Genomic DNA, 18,358 nt, shown 5'->3' on the forward strand with positions numbered 1-18,358 from the left:
TCCCCACTCATTAGTGAGTCTGCCCATTAAAGGAAGCTTGATTAGGGACGATTTGTTTCTGAAGAAGAAACCTTTTGTTAATTTCTAATGAGGCATCAGTTCTCAAGGGTCATGATGCCCTCTGTCTCTGAAAAGTGTATATATATTCTGAGGTGAGATGAGGTTTTACTTTGGGGTTTACTCGTTGGAAGTGTTTGTTTAACCAGATGAGACTCTGGGTAGTCAATAAGGAGCCCTCCAGCTTTGAAAACCTAGATGTTGGTGCTTCTTTCTCTGGTAACTATGTATGTATATAATGGTCAGACAGTTGGATCTGTCTCTTCATCTGTGACGTATTGCTTATGGTCAGACAGTTGGAAGCCCTGACTGTTGATTTTTATTTCTCTGTTTATATTTTCTCTAAAGTTCAGGGTACCGACTTTTCCTCCTGAGCTAAGTGAATGATATATGTGCCTGAGTAGATTGTTGACCCCTCAAAAGTTGCTTTTCTTTTAAAAAAGCAGATCTAAGAACCTGTACAACAGGCCCTCTTGTGTATGTAGGGATCTTTGCTGTTACATTTGGTGAATCCCTTAACTATAAAATGGGAATAATATTAACACCTACCTCCCAGGCATGTTTTATTTATCAAATGAGTTGATACATAGTAACACCTTAATAAATGCACGTTTGCTTCTTTCCTAAATCAGTGAGCAAACAGAATTAGTTCTCAGGAAAGACCTTTACCAAGGTAAGATAAGAACAGTAGCTATTAAATATTCTCTCCTCCCCTTGCTCCTCAAAATCTGGGTCACAAATATACTTCTGCAAATATATGCCATGTCTGTAGTTAGAGAGAGCACACATTTAGAGTAGCAGTAGTGAGGCAGACACGTAGAGAACATGTAGCTAAGGCAATTCACACCTCCAGAATTATAGAGAATTCAAGTCCCATTTTTCTCAGTGGAGTCCTCATATACTCACCTCAACTGGGCTTCCAGGGCCTGCTTCTCTCCCCCATCCAGCTCTTGATAACTAGGGTTAGATCTGGGGAGATGAATATAAAATCAAAACAAACCCTGCCATCAATATGTTTACATTGTAGTGGTAGCAAACCCAGAATTGCCAACACAAAATAAGTTAAAATACGTGTTGTTGATGTTCGCTGCTGCTACTGTTGTTCTTCTTGTTTGTTCTTCATTCTCAAAGAGGACCATGACATCAGGAAGGTGATGCCATGAGTCAGCTGTACAAAGTCACCAACCTCATTTTCTCCTCTGGAGCCATCTGGGTCCAGTGGCAAGATTTAGATCAAGAGGACTGGATATGGCCCCTAAAAATACATATAAAATGAATGAGGATTGGTACATCCATGTTGCATGTTTGATTGGTTTCTCACTTGATGCTTTGGCTTTTGTCTAAGCAAGAGCCGCCTATACTTATTTCTTCATACAGCTTGTAGATTCATAATAAACAGTGTGTCAATATTAATTAATTAAATAGAACAAGTTCTTCTGTATTCCTGTTCACTAGTACTCCAAACTAGATAAAAGGAAAAGAGTATTTAATTACCATCTTCCCATTCTCTCCTAGCTCCCCTACCTAGTTGATTAAAGAAAGTAAAGATAACAGAGTTGAGTATTCATATGGTAAGGAAATATATGTATTAACAACCTTGTTCTGGACTGAACCTAACTCAAGCCAGTCTCCTGACAGTTTATATTGACTATTAGGTTGAAGCAAGATTTTCATAGGTCATTCAAAAGTTTAAGAAAGGAAGTTTCTTCAGCAATGATAAAAAAATGACATCGAACAAAGATTTAATAGAGGACATCTCAAATTTATTCAGTTGAGTGAAGCTTTCCAGCCTCTCATTTGCTCATTCTGGTACACTTCTCTTTTGAAATAGATGCCTACAGGCTCTGGTAGACAGGGATCCTGCTGCTGTTTTTCCCAATAAAGAGGCTCCTTTCCAGAGCCATTGGGGACAATGTGATATTCACAGTGCCTACTGCAGCCATGAATATGCTGATGCAATTCTGAATCATTAAATACAACAGATTCTCCACATGGAAGACATAACCAAAACATTTATTCAGACACCAGAAAGCTAAATCCATCATAATCTATACACAATAACAATGCAGAGGGAAACACCAGCCTCAAGCCTTCTCCCTTCTAGGCTTCCCACAAACCAGATCCTTTAAACAAATCACAAGCAGGTTCCCTTAAACAAAATTACAAACAAGCTCTCTCACTCACACGGGCCAGCTGCCTGCTTGCTTGCATCCTTCAGTTTTGACTGCTCTTATGACTAACTTCTTCTAACCTCTGCTCCAGCTCTGTCTCTTCCTGTTCCACTTGTTCAGCAAACCCTTCCCACCACTGGCTCCTTGTGACTCAGACTTCCATGTGGTGCAGTCAGATCACATGGACCTATTAATAAATGGGAAAGATCTTCCCACTTAAATTACCATTACAGAGCCATGTTTTATAGGTGATTGTAAAATGTCTATAATTTAAAAAAAACAATCAAGAGCATTTCTTAAGCATCTATGATGTGCCAGCAGCTGGGTTAGGCACTGAAAATACAGACACTCCCAGATCTTAAAGTGTTTGACATTGGTTTGGAGAGACATCATGCACAGATATAAGTAGGCAGATAAAAAATACATAGAAGGTGATATTGGGTAGGGCTGGAGTCTTGGAGGTTTGGGGGAGTGGCGGATGGATCAGAGAAGGCCTTGTGTAGAAGGAAGACCTTAAGCTAAATTCAGGCATTTTTAAGAGGCAGAGGTAAGGAAGGATTGCATTTCAGATATGGGAGACCACAGTGCAAAGGCATGAATTCTCATGTACACAGTTAAGCAATTTTGCCAAGATGGCAGCCTGAAAAGAAGGTAGACAGAAATAGATATGAGCAACTGTAATCATTTGATAAAATTTAGGTGAAGCCAAAACACAAGGGAATCCAAAACAGCAGCTTGGGGTAGGCTGTTCAGGAGTTTCTGGATGTGATAACCCAAAACAAGAATGCTTTGGGTGAATCTGGGGTCTGAAGGAATTGAAATGGCTACCTTGTAGCCATCTCTAGCATTCCTAGAGAGTTACTGGGATCAAGAGACATTCTCATGTGGACATAATCATGTAAGTTTGGATTTAAATAAGAATTTTTTCTGAAAAGTATAATGAATCATTTTTCCTACAATACAAGGAGATGGGGGTGAATATGGGACTATGTTTGAGGTAAGAGTGAAGAGGCAGACAGTGGACGTTAAGGACAAATCCTGGTGAAACCCTGTCTACAGGTAAATGCTTCTGTTGTGGGGCTTCACTATAACATGGGAGAGTACATGAATGGAGGAGTGGGAGCAGGGAGATAGAGAGGCATGAGGGATACACTACTTTTATTTGATATCTAACCAGGTGTGGACTTTCATATCCAATTTTCTTTATTTGACAAGTCAAACCAGATTTTTGCAGGTTCTTTTGCTTTCTCAGATCTTCTGACCTCCTGACTGTGGCAACTGACTTTCACTGGCTAAGTTTCTCTACAAGATTATAATCAATCTCATTTTTAAATTCTCATTCTGAGCATCAATTACTTGTTAAAAATCATTCAAAATTGAATTGTTCCCATGTGTAATTCTTCTTCAATGACAAATGAGTGATTGAATTGCTGAAAGAATATAGGATCATGGGTTTATAGCTACAAGAGATGAAAAAAAACCACTGAATCCAACCAAAGTTCAGAAAGTTTAAGTGACGCATCTAGAATTATAAAGCTATTAGGCATCTGACACAAGTTTTGAGCTCAAATTTTTCTAAACAGCTCTATCCAATGCTCCCCATGCTTACTTGAGAGAGGTTGATGAAAGAAAGGAGTGGGAAGAGTGGATTTAATTTTATACCCAAAGGTACAAGGAGACATTATTTCAGAGGAGATCTGGTTCTTGGGTACTGCAAAAATATGTATTTGCAAAAAGGCTTCATGGAAATCTTTGCAGCTGATGATAAACATTAATTGTTGGGGCTGAAGAGATGGACAAATTCTCCAAAGAACTCAGTAAACACTTAGAACTAAATCAACCACACACCATGATATGTGGTGATTTCAATGCAAAGTTGAGGATAAGGAGACATGATATGGAAAAGCATAGTTCAGGAAGAAGGAATGAGGGCAGGAACAAATTCTTATAAATTACTTAAAAGCCTCTAGCTTATATCATGAACACTTCTAAAAAAAAGTAAGTACTGCTCACTGCTAGATATTGCAGGCAGTAGATAAGTAGGTAAGAATAGGAAAAGAAGTATATTTTTAACAGACAAGAAAGGACTTCTAAATGATATGAGAGTTATTTTTTGTGCTTTAAATAGTATTTTATTTTCCCCCACAATTACAAATCAAGAAGATTTTTAGCATTCATTTTTATAAGATTTTGAGTTCCAAAATTCTCTCTCTCTCTCTCTCTCTCTCTCTCTCTCTCTCTCTCTCTCTCTCTCTCCCCTCTGTCTCTGTCCCCCTCTGTCTCTGTCTCTCTCTGTCTCTCTCACTCTCTCTCTCCCCTCTCCTCTTCTGAAAATGGTAGGCCATTTGATATAGCTTATACATATGCTATCACAGAAGACATATTTCCATATTCATCATGGTTGTGGAAGAAAAAAAGATGAAAAATAAAAAAAAAACAAGAGAAAGAATAAAGTAAGCAAAAAAAATGCTTCTATTTGCATTCAGAGTTCATCAGTTCTTTATCTGGATATGGATAACATTTTCTTTCATGAGTCCTTTGTACTTGTCAATCGTGTTACTGAGAAAAGCAGAGTCATTCATAGTTGATCATCACATGATGCTGCTGATACTGTGTACAGTGTTTTTCTGGTTCTGCTCATTTTCACTTTGCATCATTTTGTACGTCTTTCCAGGTTTTCCTTTACTCTGTGTGTATCATTTTCTGAGTGATATTCATCATTAGTGATGAATGCTAAAAACAACAAAAGGGACTTCATTTGTTCATTCATCCATTTATTTCTTTAGCTTGTTGGGGACAGAACGTGCAAATGGATGAACAACGAGAACAGAAGACAAGGGAGAATCCTGTTTTTGTATGAGAGGGGAATGATCTTTGAATTGGGAAAGGTAGAACAAAAATGGTTAATAAGGAATTGAAACTCAGGAGAAGTGAGGATATAATAGGAAACAATCTAACAGCTCTCAGGTAGGTACAAGTCACTCAGTCAGATGAACTGGCTCCTAGGGTAGGAAAAGAGGAAAGTTGACTTCATTTTTCACCTGGCTGCACTACTTTGGGACTTGTCTGATGGACTTCACTGTGGCCTGGGAAGATCATTACAGGGATAATCTTATCATTCTATATAAATAATCTTATCAGCACTAGTGTTCCACCTCATCACTAATTCCCTTTCTCTAAATGGAAGGTGGAATCATGAAAGCTCTGTTTAAGGAAACAACTCAGTTCAGACATCTCATTTCTTACCTGACTGTATTACTTTGGGACTTTTCTGACTGATTTCTTTACCATGTCCCAAGTTGGATTTTTTTCCCCTCTGCTTTACCATTCCCTTGCTTTTTTTGTATTTGCATCTCTAGCACTTAATAAATGGTTATTGACTATTCTTTGATAAATTTGATTACTTACCCGTTGTCTTTTGATATCTATATGTTGATGCTCATCGCTGAATTTACCTTCCTCTCTGATGCTGATAATCTGCCTCACATCATCACCTCTGCTAAATGCACAATTTTTGCCACACAGTTCTACAATGGGTCCATGTTCGTGACTCAGTGCTGCTAGGCATGGTTCACTCAGCACCAGACAATCATTTTTTTTTTTACTTATTATTTTTTTAAATTTATTTTCGGCAAGTACGAAAACTTAAATATATAGCAAGAAAAGCAAAAGAAACATTATAAACTGAAATCACTTTTTTTAAAAAAAGAAAAGCAGCAGCCAATGACCATTGAAGATTTCAGAGAGATTGATAAGGAAACGTGCTACCCATCTCCAGACAGAGAGGACATAGACTCATGGTGTAGACTGAGACATTTGTGGACGGTACTAATTTGGTAATTTCTTTTGCTTGACTCTGTATATTTGTTACAAGGACTGTGTTTTCCCTCTCCTTTTGCTCCTTCAGAGGACAGGGAAGTGGAAGGGAGAGAAAATACATGGTTTTTAATTGAAAAAGAAACAAGGGGTCATGTGAGGCTAAACATCAATTGTGGGAGGAAAAACCTTATATCTGTTTTTTGTCAGAGAAAGCGTTGTTTGATCCTTTGAATATTTGGCTACAAAATGCTTTTGATCCTCACCAGGAGTTTCTTTGCCAAAAGCCTACATTCATTCCTCTTCAGCTGTTTTCCTCAGTCTCATTCTCCACTTTGAACTCCACTTCTTTGTCAGGGAAGGGTTTGGGGGTGACATACCTTACCCTAGCTTAAGGTGGGCATTCCTTCTAACGGATTCCCAGTGATTAGGCTTCACCTAAGCCTCAGCTCCATACAAGTTATGAGTGGCCAGTAGCCCTCCAGTTCCTAAAGATTAAACCACTTCCACTCTCCCCTATGGTAGAAGACATTCTGACCTTTCCCATTTCCATAGTTCCCAACATCACAGCTTCAGAATCTAGCTCCTACCAGGCTAACTGTCCACCTCCACAGCTTTGGTGTCAAGCAGTAGGCAGGCAGCCAGGCCACACGTCCTACCTGTGATCGGGTCAACTCCCCCAAGACCCCTCAATCTCCAAATCCCAGCTTCTCTGTGAGAGGGAGAAGGCCCAGAGTTGGGGCACTCTCCAGGTGGATAGCCCCTTCCTAGGCAACGAGTCTACTTGTCGCCTGTAGGAGAGCAGAAACAAAAGGGAATACCCTTTGTCACCCGGGGAAGTAATGCACCCCTGGATTCTGACTTCCAGCTGCCTCCTCTGGAAGTCACTTGTCCTAAAAAGGAGATCACCAAGGGACCTCCAACCTCAGGTGTGATACAAGTGCAGCGAAAGATACAGCATCGTGTTGAAACTCAGCGAACATACTACTGACCTTGATGTTTGCATTTTGGCAAACCTTCCCCAGGAAAGAAAGATTAGCTAAGCCATGTCCCAAGCGAAAGGGTCCGGGCCGCATTGAGCAGGGGAGAAGGTGAAGGTTTCTTACTGAACCCATGGAATCTCTGGGCTGTACGTAGTAAGGACAAGGAATGGCACTGGGGCGGCGGGATGGTGCTGAAGCGAACCCTCTTTGGAGTGCTAGTCTGTTGCTAGGATCCTTGATTTCAGGCCACCTCGGAGACCTGTGGTCTGGTGACCACAAACGAAGTCCTTTTGCTTGTGAGTTCTACGCAGTGTTTCTGCAATCCGTTGCCCCCTGAGCCCCGTGGTCTTCGTGTGTCTGGACGGGAAGATGTGGGTATTCCTTCGTAATTTCCAGTGTCAGGTCCCCTAGGACTCTTTTTCCTTGTCTTCAGGATTCCGTGCTTCACACTCCAAGTTCCAGGTCTGTTCCCCACTGCAGTCTGGAAATGGAGTTGAAACGAAACGGGATGTAAAAGAGGTACTCTGTAGACCCAGAGAAGTGGGGGCCAAGTGTCATCCAGGAGGCGGTTGCTGCGGCAGGTGCAGGAGGAATGGCAAATCTTGAGACCAATTGTTCAGCTGAGTTTGTCAGGAATAATGATAATGACTACCCCAGTCATACCCTGAATTTCTTAATAAAGGCCTTAGGGAAAGCGTTACGTTGGCCGGTTAGCTCAGTTGGCTAGAGCGTGGTGCTAATAACGCCAAGGTCGCGGGTTCGATCCCCGTACGGGCCATTTCTTTTGGAAGGGATGACAGAAACTCTTTAGCGGAGGGACATCATGCCTCCTGAACTCGGGGCGTTCTGAATCTAGAATCTAATAATTGGCTGTTGGAGCGTCCCTATGGAAATCCAACTGTCCCAAAGCAAGCGACCAAAGAATAAAAATGTAAAGCAGTCTCTGTTGTCCTCCTGAGACAAAGGGAACCTGATTTGACACAACGTGAAACTGGGAAAACATCCGTAGAAAGGGGCTCTAGGGCTGACTCTGGAAAGAACTGGAAATTCGGCCAGGCCGAGGTGAGGAGTTAGTGCATTCCGGAACAGAACTACAAGCCTCGGGAGGCCGACTGGTCATTAGATTTTTTTTACTGCCCATGTTGTTGTTGTGTTTGTCCTTCGTTCTCAAAGAGGACCATGACATCAAGATGATGACATGACATGTCGTTGACTTTGATTTGAGTGAGGGAGGGCTGCGCAAGGTAACCAACCTCACTTTCTTCTCCAGAGTCATCTGGGTCCAGTGGCCTACCAGATCACAGTAAACTCCTTGAGAGCAGGGGCCATACTTAGAATCGAAATCCTCTAGTTTTGCACCCCAGCAGTACCTGCTCACTAAAGTGTTGATAAAGAGGAAGAAAGATTGCCACCGGGCCCCAGGGTCTCTGGTTTCTCAATGTGTTTCACCTGGGAAGGGAAAAATCTATGCAAGAAGGCTGTGAAGAGGTGAAACCGAAGCCTCTGTGGTCAGGAGCCATAGTGTTTTCACCCCTAGGAAAGGACAGCTCCTGACAGGATGACAGAGGATGTTTCCCCCTTGTCCTTATCGGGTAGCAAGCCCACTTCATTTTCCAATTGTCCTCTGCTCTTTTTTTTCTCATTTTTTTTTTCCTTATTGTGCTATACACAATTCCCCACCTCTTCTACCCTTGACTCTAGACTCCAATGGTTCCTTCTCTACTCGAGTCTGGCTCTCCACCCTGAGTAGCCAGGGGCTGCTGAACTTTGCTTTCCCTTCTTGCTCCGGGGAAGGGTCTCCACGAGAATCACAACACGGGCCCGTTAGCTAGTTTAGAAAGAAATTTAAACCCAAAGGTGGTGATCCCAAGATCCAAAGATCCAAGTCTCTCAACTTCCCAGAAGCTTCCACCTCTACCCGGGAGCCCATTGGCTCCTTTAGCTCCACACACTTCGCCCAGCTCCTGCCATAGGCTATGATGCCAGTTCACTCTTTGCCAGGAGACGGTTGGGGTCCAGGAGGTTTGTGCGCCTAAAAAAATCGAACACACACATTTCTCTGGCAAACAGTGCTCACATCCAGGTAGGGGTGGTTTCAGCCTTTCAAGGATGCAGACTATCCTAGTTAGTTTAGGCCTCATCACGCATCTCACCGGAACTAAGTAGCCGCCAGTTATCTGTCCTTCCTGCATCCCACCTATTCTGCCGTCTCCGATCGGTCCTGCGGCCAAAAGAAGCTGGGGTGGGGGTGGGGGTGGGGGGCCGGTGTCTGATCTTGCTTCTTTGCCGTTTGAGAATCTTCAATGGCTCCCTATTATCCATTAGTCTAGGATTCGAACTCCTCAGCTTGGTTTTTCTAGCAGTGGCTGCACATTCTGCCCTGGATTCCCTTTCCAGACAAAGATCGCGTGTCTCTCTTTCACCTTCTCTACCTTCCGATCCCAACTGGCCTACTTGCCGATCCCATCTGCTGTTTGCCTGCCTGGACAGTACCCGACCTCCTTGGAGCAGCCTCTCGGAAGCCTTCGCTCCCTTAAAATCTCAGCTGAGACGCTGTATGGCTGCGGAAGATTTTCCTGAGATTCTGCCCGCATCCCTCCTTCCAGTTGTCAGGGGCCCCTCCCTCCCTAAAGTATCTCGCTTTCACCTCTAGCTGTGTTTGTTCTAGCAGGGCAGTTTTGACTTCAGAGCCAGCTTTGCAGTCGGCGCAATCTCCCGGACCTACTAGGTGCTTAATAAATGCTCGTCGAATCTTGCTTTCCCTTTGATAATGGTCCGTCCCCGCGCGCCTACTGCCACTCCACTGAAGTGAAAGATAAAAACAAAATTTCCGAGCGTCTGTTTTCTTTGGAAAAAACGGCAATGCTCCAGGTGAGGATCGAACTCACAACCTCGGCATTTCTCGCTCACTAGTACTGCTCTATAAGTACCGCGCGCTAACCGATTGCGCCACTGGAGCCACGAAGGCCTTCTCCCTCGCCTCCCTCACCAGCCGGAACACACACAAGGAGTTGGCTCTTCCAAATTCAATCTCGCCTCATACCGCGGGACTCCTGACCCACCCAGCCGCAACTGAAGAATCTGGGACAGCACTGCTTCGCGTGCCAGCACACGCAGAATGTCTTGGACAAAAGGAGAGCCAAGGGGAAAACGGCCCGCATCCCAGGCCCTACACCCATGCCTTGGAGCCCAGGGAGCTCCTCCGGGAACCAAGTAGGGAACGACGCCTCCGCGACCAAGAGAATCCTTCCGCGCACCGGACTGCGCTGAGTGCCGACAGGTGCACTGAGCGCGCACGCCGTGGTGTGCCGGGAAAGGGAAATAACCGAGCGCCTTACTCCCAACACTTTGCTTTTGAGAACGCGAGCGGCCGGGGAGGGCGGGAGGATTCACTTGAGCACGAATCTTTCTCTGATTTTGCATCTTCCTTTTTTTTTCTTTCAGAAAACAGAGCAAGCACGTGAAGCTCAAAGCAAAAAGGGGATGTGAGCCAAGGCTCCAGACCGATTCGGCACAATCGTGGAGCCCTAGTGGGGGACGGGACTGGAGGCATATGAGGAGATCTCAGTACTTATACCCATGGCCACACAGTGAGCTGTAGCCCTGACAATGAGGGCTAACAGCAACAATGAGACAAGAATGATTCGTAGCAGGGCTTCATGACGAGAGAACGTGGATACAGGAGGTGCTTGTCTGAGATCAGAGAACTCCTGGTGCTGGCCAAAGCAATGTAATAATTATAGGAAGCAATTCTGGGATTTTACTGTGGCTAAAATCATCCAGAGGGTGAGCGCAAAGGATTGTTGTTATGCCAAGCTCGGAGCACAGCTGACTTGCTGGGCCTCAGCTCTGGAAAACAGGGTGACTTCCAATATCTTGACAAGTTCCATCTGCTTCTTTTCCTCCACTAAGCGCTGACTGCCGAGTCCCGGTCCCTGTTGCCCTTTACCCAGATAACTGAAAGAGCCTTGCTTGCATTACCCTTCCCTCAATTCGTCACGGTCTCCTCCTTTTTCCACCCTCACCCCCAATCACAGAATTTTTAAGAAGTGTTTGGTGCCTTGCTGATGACCCTATGTTGGCTCCCGGCTCCCTACCTCAGCAAAGTCCCGTGTTTTCGACCTGACTTGGACCAGCCTCTACCATCTGGTCCTACTCCATCTGGCAACCGTTCATTTCGATCTACTCGGCTACGCTGATAACCTCGCTTCCCCACCCCACCCCCAAATACCTAACAGACACTCCCTCCGCGCAGGTCAGGACAACGACATACACCACTAACACCCCGCTGCCGTCTTCGACCTGGATGGACAGTCAGCGATGTGCGGTTGGTTGGTTACTGTCTTTCCTTCTGGAAGAGGTCAAAATGACACCACTATGTTGAAGTCACGGTGGAGTGCGTCCGAGGGTGCCTGACCAGAACGATTCGAGCTCAGAAGGCTCCACCACAGGTCGGGCACAAAAAGTCCATAGGAACATTTCGAATGGGCCTGCCTTGCGTGAGTTCTCGGTAAAAAAAAAAAAATCTTTTAGACAAACTTACGTTTTGGCATTCTAACAACACGGCCAGGCCATCGGAGATACTATCTCAGCAGTAGACTCCGAATAGTTGGCAGTTTAACGCAAGAGAAAGCGCCTCAATGTCTGGCAAACTTATCTTGGCAGGTGAGGAGAAAGGCTTTTTCGGTAGGTAGTCGTGGCCGAGTGGTTAAGGCGATGGACTTGAAATCCATTGGGGTTTCCCCGCGCAGGTTCGAATCCTGCCGACTACGGCATCGTATTTTAATAATGACCACGATTCATTATCAACGATCCATCCATGTGATTCGGTTCCTGATGTCGCTCGATATCTTTCGGTTTGTGTGTGTTTTGTTTTGGTTTCCGATATGTAGTAACCTTGTACAGTTGAAGTTGACGCATCGTCGGAAAAAGTAATACGCGCCCAACGTGGGGCTCGAACCCACGACCCTGAGATTAAGAGTCTCATGCTCTACCGACTGAGCTAGCCGGGCGACAGGCTCAGTCCTTTTTTTCACTTTCTTCGCCCACATTCAGCCCTCATCACCTTTCTTGGAATACAGTTCCCGGCCGATTGTCCTTCTTTTGCCCTTTCCGGAGTCAGTTCAGATGCCGGGTCCTCCGTGACGTTTCTCAGATTGTCCCTCAGTTCCTCTGTCTCTGTTTCTCAGTTTGACGTTGAGAAACTGTTTTCCTTCAAGGAAGATGGGAGAGAGAAAAAAGAAAGGAAGCAGCGCCCAACGTGGGGCTCGAACCCACGACCCTGAGATTAAGAGTCTCATGCTCTACCGACTGAGCTAGCCGGGCGACTCCGTTGTAACTTCTCCCCACTTCATACTTCAAGAAGACCCAGGGCGCCAGGAGTAGTTCAGCAACTGAAAGTAATCATTCAGTCAGTCTAACGGTTAGTAAAACCAAGGTCTACCCTCCACGCTCACTAGTCTCTCCAACCCTGCCCAACATCTTGCGAACGTTTTCTCAGCCCCTCGACCTGACCCACAGGAAGGAAACACTCAAGCGCGGGGAATTCCACAATCTTCGCGGCACTACGTGCCAACAAACACTCGCGGAGTAGGAGAGGGGAGTCAGTCGTCTCTTTGCCCCTTTGCTTCAGTTCCTTTTTATTTCTTCCACTTTCCATTCTGGAAGAGTTCCCTAATTCAGCTATTATTACTGAGTGTTAGCACTGAATTTGAGTTACATGCAGTCATCTGTGACATCTATGTTTTAGATTTCAAAACATTTTGCTTCACAAGACTTCACAAGAATGTTTTAATTATCGAGGATACTCGAAGGATTCAGTTTCTGCTTTTCCCTTTCTTAGTTTTTGGCAATTTCTCCATTCCCTTCTCTACTGCAAAACCTCCAAGAGACAATTATAAAACCAATTTCTTATTTCGGTCACCTGTTTGGGAGGGGAGAGGACAAGGGGATGGTGGAAATAGAGACAGTAATTATCTAATACATAAAATTTCTTTCCTTTTTGTGGAGCAAAATATTTTAATTTTTTCATTTGCAAGTTCTTTCTCCATAGCTCCGCTCCACCACACAGTGAAGAGGTACTCCCCCACCCTAAAGACAGTGGGGTGGACGGATGTAGAGACAGCCCTACACGCTACGTATAGAGAAACTTTTCCTTTTGTTTGCGCATATTTGTTAGACCTGACTGAATGATTACTTTCAGTTGCTGAACTACTCCTGGCGCCCTGGGTCTTCTTGAAGTATGAAGTGGGGAGAAGTTACAACGGAGTCGCCCGGCTAGCTCAGTCGGTAGAGCATGAGACTCTTAATCTCAGGGTCGTGGGTTCGAGCCCCACGTTGGGCGCGTATTACTTTTTCCGACGATGCGTCAACTTCAACTGTACAAGGTTACTACATATCGGAAACCAAAACAAAACACACACAAACCGAAAGATATCGAGCGACATCAGGAACCGAATCACATGGATGGATCGTTGATAATGAATCGTGGTCATTATTAAAATACGATGCCGTAGTCGGCAGGATTCGAACCTGCGCGGGGAAACCCCAATGGATTTCAAGTCCATCGCCTTAACCACTCGGCCACGACTACCTACCGAAAAAGCCTTTCTCCTCACCTGCCAAGATAAGTTTGCCAGACATTGAGGCGCTTTCTCTTGCGTTAAACTGCCAACTATTCGGAGTCTACTGCTGAGATAGTATCTCCGATGGCCTGGCCGTGTTGTTAGAATGCCAAAACGTAAGTTTGTCTAAAAGATTTTTTTTTTTTTACCGAGAACTCACGCAAGGCAGGCCCATTCGAAATGTTCCTATGGACTTTTTGTGCCCGACCTGTGGTGGAGCCTTCTGAGCTCGAATCGTTCTGGTCAGGCACCCTCGGACGCACTCCACCGTGACTTCAACATAGTGGTGTCATTTTGACCTCTTCCAGAAGGAAAGACAGTAACCAACCAACCGCACATCGCTGACTGTCCATCCAGGTCGAAGACGGCAGCGGGGTGTTAGTGGTGTATGTCGTTGTCCTGACCTGCGCGGAGGGAGTGTCTGTTAGGTATTTGGGGGTGGGGTGGGGAAGCGAGGTTATCAGCGTAGCCGAGTAGATCGAAATGAACGGTTGCCAGATGGAGTAGGACCAGATGGTAGAGGCTGGTCCAAGTCAGGTCGAAAACACGGGACTTTGCTGAGGTAGGGAGCCGGGAGCCAACATAGGGTCATCAGCAAGGCACCAAACACTTCTTAAAAATTCTGTGATTGGGGGTGAGGGTGGAAAAAGGAGGAGACCGTGACGAATTGAGGGAAGGGTAATGCAAGCAAGGCTCTTTCAGTTATCTGGGTAAAGGGCAACAGGGACCGGGACTCGGCAGTCAGCGCTTAGTGGAGGAAAAGAAGCAGATGGAACTTGTCAAGATATTGGAAGTCACCCTGTTTTCCAGAGCTGAGGCCCAGCAAGTCAGCTGTGCTCCGAGCTTGGCATAACAACAATCCTTTGCGCTCACCCTCTGGATGATTTTAGCCACAGTAAAATCCCAGAATTGCTTCCTATAATTATTACATTGCTTTGGCCAGCACCAGGAGTTCTCTGATCTCAGACAAGCACCTCCTGTATCCACGTTCTCTCGTCATGAAGCCCTGCTACGAATCATTCTTGTCTCATTGTTGCTGTTAGCCCTCATTGTCAGGGCTACAGCTCACTGTGTGGCCATGGGTATAAGTACTGAGATCTCCTCATATGCCTCCAGTCCCGTCCCCCACTAGGGCTCCACGATTGTGCCGAATCGGTCTGGAGCCTTGGCTCACATCCCCTTTTTGCTTTGAGCTTCACGTGCTTGCTCTGTTTTCTGAAAGAAAAAAAAAGGAAGATGCAAAATCAGAGAAAGATTCGTGCTCAAGTGAATCCTCCCGCCCTCCCCGGCCGCTCGCGTTCTCAAAAGCAAAGTGTTGGGAGTAAGGCGCTCGGTTATTTCCCTTTCCCGGCACACCACGGCGTGCGCGCTCAGTGCACCTGTCGGCACTCAGCGCAGTCCGGTGCGCGGAAGGATTCTCTTGGTCGCGGAGGCGTCGTTCCCTACTTGGTTCCCGGAGGAGCTCCCTGGGCTCCAAGGCATGGGTGTAGGGCCTGGGATGCGGGCCGTTTTCCCCTTGGCTCTCCTTTTGTCCAAGACATTCTGCGTGTGCTGGCACGCGAAGCAGTGCTGTCCCAGATTCTTCAGTTGCGGCTGGGTGGGTCAGGAGTCCCGCGGTATGAGGCGAGATTGAATTTGGAAGAGCCAACTCCTTGTGTGTGTTCCGGCTGGTGAGGGAGGCGAGGGAGAAGGCCTTCGTGGCTCCAGTGGCGCAATCGGTTAGCGCGCGGTACTTATAGAGCAGTACTAGTGAGCGAGAAATGCCGAGGTTGTGAGTTCGATCCTCACCTGGAGCATTGCCGTTTTTTCCAAAGAAAACAGACGCTCGGAAATTTTGTTTTTATCTTTCACTTCAGTGGAGTGGCAGTAGGCGCGCGGGGACGGACCATTATCAAAGGGAAAGCAAGATTCGACGAGCATTTATTAAGCACCTAGTAGGTCCGGGAGATTGCGCCGACTGCAAAGCTGGCTCTGAAGTCAAAACTGCCCTGCTAGAACAAACACAGCTAGAGGTGAAAGCGAGATACTTTAGGGAGGGAGGGGCCCCTGACAACTGGAAGGAGGGATGCGGGCAGAATCTCAGGAAAATCTTCCGCAGCCATACAGCGTCTCAGCTGAGATTTTAAGGGAGCGAAGGCTTCCGAGAGGCTGCTCCAAGGAGGTCGGGTACTGTCCAGGCAGGCAAACAGCAGATGGGATCGGCAAGTAGGCCAGTTGGGATCGGAAGGTAGAGAAGGTGAAAGAGAGACACGCGATCTTTGTCTGGAAAGGGAATCCAGGGCAGAATGTGCAGCCACTGCTAGAAAAACCAAGCTGAGGAGTTCGAATCCTAGACTAATGGATAATAGGGAGCCATTGAAGATTCTCAAACGGCAAAGAAGCAAGATCAGACACCGGCCCCCCACCCCCACCCCCACCCCAGCTTCTTTTGGCCGCAGGACCGATCGGAGACGGCAGAATAGGTGGGATGCAGGAAGGACAGATAACTGGCGGCTACTTAGTTCCGGTGAGATGCGTGATGAGGCCTAAACTAACTAGGATAGTCTGCATCCTTGAAAGGCTGAAACCACCCCTACCTGGATGTGAGCACTGTTTGCCAGAGAAATGTGTGTGTTCGATTTTTTTAGGCGCACAAACCTCCTGGACCCCAACCGTCTCCTGGCAAAGAGTGAACTGGCATCATAGCCTATGGCAGGAGCTGGGCGAAGTGTGTGGAGCTAAAGGAGCCAATGGGCTCCCGGGTAGAGGTGGAAGCTTCTGGGAAGTTGAGAGACTTGGATCTTTGGATCTTGGGATCACCACCTTTGGGTTTAAATTTCTTTCTAAACTAGCTAACGGGCCCGTGTTGTGATTCTCGTGGAGACCCTTCCCCGGAGCAAGAAGGGAAAGCAAAGTTCAGCAGCCCCTGGCTACTCAGGGTGGAGAGCCAGACTCGAGTAGAGAAGGAACCATTGGAGTCTAGAGTCAAGGGTAGAAGAGGTGGGGAATTGTGTATAGCACAATAAGGAAAAAAAAAATGAGAAAAAAAAGAGCAGAGGACAATTGGAAAATGAAGTGGGCTTGCTACCCGATAAGGACAAGGGGGAAACATCCTCTGTCATCCTGTCAGGAGCTGTCCTTTCCTAGGGGTGAAAACACTATGGCTCCTGACCACAGAGGCTTCGGTTTCACCTCTTCACAGCCTTCTTGCATAGATTTTTCCCTTCCCAGGTGAAACACATTGAGAAACCAGAGACCCTGGGGCCCGGTGGCAATCTTTCTTCCTCTTTATCAACACTTTAGTGAGCAGGTACTGCTGGGGTGCAAAACTAGAGGATTTCGATTCTAAGTATGGCCCCTGCTCTCAAGGAGTTTACTGTGATCTGGTAGGCCACTGGACCCAGATGACTCTGGAGAAGAAAGTGAGGTTGGTTACCTTGCGCAGCCCTCCCTCACTCAAATCAAAGTCAACGACATGTCATGTCATCATCTTGATGTCATGGTCCTCTTTGAGAACGAAGGACAAACACAACAACAACATGGGCAGTAAAAAAAATCTAATGACCAGTCGGCCTCCCGAGGCTTGTAGTTCTGTTCCGGAATGCACTAACTCCTCACCTCGGCCTGGCCGAATTTCCAGTTCTTTCCAGAGTCAGCCCTAGAGCCCCTTTCTACGGATGTTTTCCCAGTTTCACGTTGTGTCAAATCAGGTTCCCTTTGTCTCAGGAGGACAACAGAGACTGCTTTACATTTTTATTCTTTGGTCGCTTGCTTTGGGACAGTTGGATTTCCATAGGGACGCTCCAACAGCCAATTATTAGATTCTAGATTCAGAACGCCCCGAGTTCAGGAGGCATGATGTCCCTCCGCTAAAGAGTTTCTGTCATCCCTTCCAAAAGAAATGGCCCGTACGGGGATCGAACCCGCGACCTTGGCGTTATTAGCACCACGCTCTAGCCAACTGAGCTAACCGGCCAACGTAACGCTTTCCCTAAGGCCTTTATTAAGAAATTCAGGGTATGACTGGGGTAGTCATTATCATTATTCCTGACAAACTCAGCTGAACAATTGGTCTCAAGATTTGCCATTCCTCCTGCACCTGCCGCAGCAACCGCCTCCTGGATGACACTTGGCCCCCACTTCTCTGGGTCTACAGAGTACCTCTTTTACATCCCGTTTCGTTTCAACTCCATTTCCAGACTGCAGTGGGGAACAGACCTGGAACTTGGAGTGTGAAGCACGGAATCCTGAAGACAAGGAAAAAGAGTCCTAGGGGACCTGACACTGGAAATTACGAAGGAATACCCACATCTTCCCGTCCAGACACACGAAGACCACGGGGCTCAGGGGGCAACGGATTGCAGAAACACTGCGTAGAACTCACAAGCAAAAGGACTTCGTTTGTGGTCACCAGACCACAGGTCTCCGAGGTGGCCTGAAATCAAGGATCCTAGCAACAGACTAGCACTCCAAAGAGGGTTCGCTTCAGCACCATCCCGCCGCCCCAGTGCCATTCCTTGTCCTTACTACGTACAGCCCAGAGATTCCATGGGTTCAGTAAGAAACCTTCACCTTCTCCCCTGCTCAATGCGGCCCGGACCCTTTCGCTTGGGACATGGCTTAGCTAATCTTTCTTTCCTGGGGAAGGTTTGCCAAAATGCAAACATCAAGGTCAGTAGTATGTTCGCTGAGTTTCAACACGATGCTGTATCTTTCGCTGCACTTGTAT

At 46.3% G+C, this 18,358-nt stretch overlaps 9 non-coding genes across 9 annotated transcripts; 4 read left to right on the plus strand and 5 right to left on the minus strand.

The window, feature by feature from the left end:
* The first annotated feature begins 7,731 nt into the window (after nt 1-7,731).
* TRNAI-AAU (transfer RNA isoleucine (anticodon AAU)) lies at nt 7,732-7,805 on the plus strand. The gene has a single exon. It is a non-coding gene; the product is annotated as a tRNA-Ile (tRNA).
* Nucleotides 7,806-9,890: 2,085 nt separating this feature from the next.
* Nucleotides 9,891-9,986, minus strand: TRNAI-UAU (transfer RNA isoleucine (anticodon UAU)). The gene is made up of 2 exons: nt 9,949-9,986; nt 9,891-9,926 (listed from the first exon to the last, which is right to left on the minus strand). It is a non-coding gene; the product is annotated as a tRNA-Ile (tRNA).
* A 1,731-nt stretch (nt 9,987-11,717) lies between these two features.
* TRNAS-UGA (transfer RNA serine (anticodon UGA)) lies at nt 11,718-11,799 on the plus strand. The gene has a single exon. It is a non-coding gene; the product is annotated as a tRNA-Ser (tRNA).
* A 167-nt stretch (nt 11,800-11,966) lies between these two features.
* TRNAK-CUU (transfer RNA lysine (anticodon CUU)) lies at nt 11,967-12,039 on the minus strand. The gene has a single exon. It is a non-coding gene; the product is annotated as a tRNA-Lys (tRNA).
* Nucleotides 12,040-12,279: 240 nt separating this feature from the next.
* Nucleotides 12,280-12,352, minus strand: TRNAK-CUU (transfer RNA lysine (anticodon CUU)). The gene has a single exon. It is a non-coding gene; the product is annotated as a tRNA-Lys (tRNA).
* Nucleotides 12,353-13,297: 945 nt separating this feature from the next.
* On the plus strand, nt 13,298-13,370 carry TRNAK-CUU (transfer RNA lysine (anticodon CUU)). Its single transcript has one exon. It is a non-coding gene; the product is annotated as a tRNA-Lys (tRNA).
* Nucleotides 13,371-13,537: 167 nt separating this feature from the next.
* On the minus strand, nt 13,538-13,619 carry TRNAS-UGA (transfer RNA serine (anticodon UGA)). Its single transcript has one exon. It is a non-coding gene; the product is annotated as a tRNA-Ser (tRNA).
* A 1,731-nt stretch (nt 13,620-15,350) lies between these two features.
* TRNAI-UAU (transfer RNA isoleucine (anticodon UAU)) lies at nt 15,351-15,446 on the plus strand. The gene is made up of 2 exons: nt 15,351-15,388; nt 15,411-15,446. It is a non-coding gene; the product is annotated as a tRNA-Ile (tRNA).
* A 2,085-nt stretch (nt 15,447-17,531) lies between these two features.
* TRNAI-AAU (transfer RNA isoleucine (anticodon AAU)) lies at nt 17,532-17,605 on the minus strand. The gene has a single exon. It is a non-coding gene; the product is annotated as a tRNA-Ile (tRNA).
* Nucleotides 17,606-18,358: the final 753 nt, after the last annotated feature.

The sequence above is a fragment of the Notamacropus eugenii genome, chromosome 2 (genome assembly GCF_028372415.1).
Source record: "Notamacropus eugenii isolate mMacEug1 chromosome 2, mMacEug1.pri_v2, whole genome shotgun sequence".
In the NCBI taxonomy this organism is placed as follows: Eukaryota; Metazoa; Chordata; class Mammalia; order Diprotodontia; family Macropodidae; genus Notamacropus; species Notamacropus eugenii.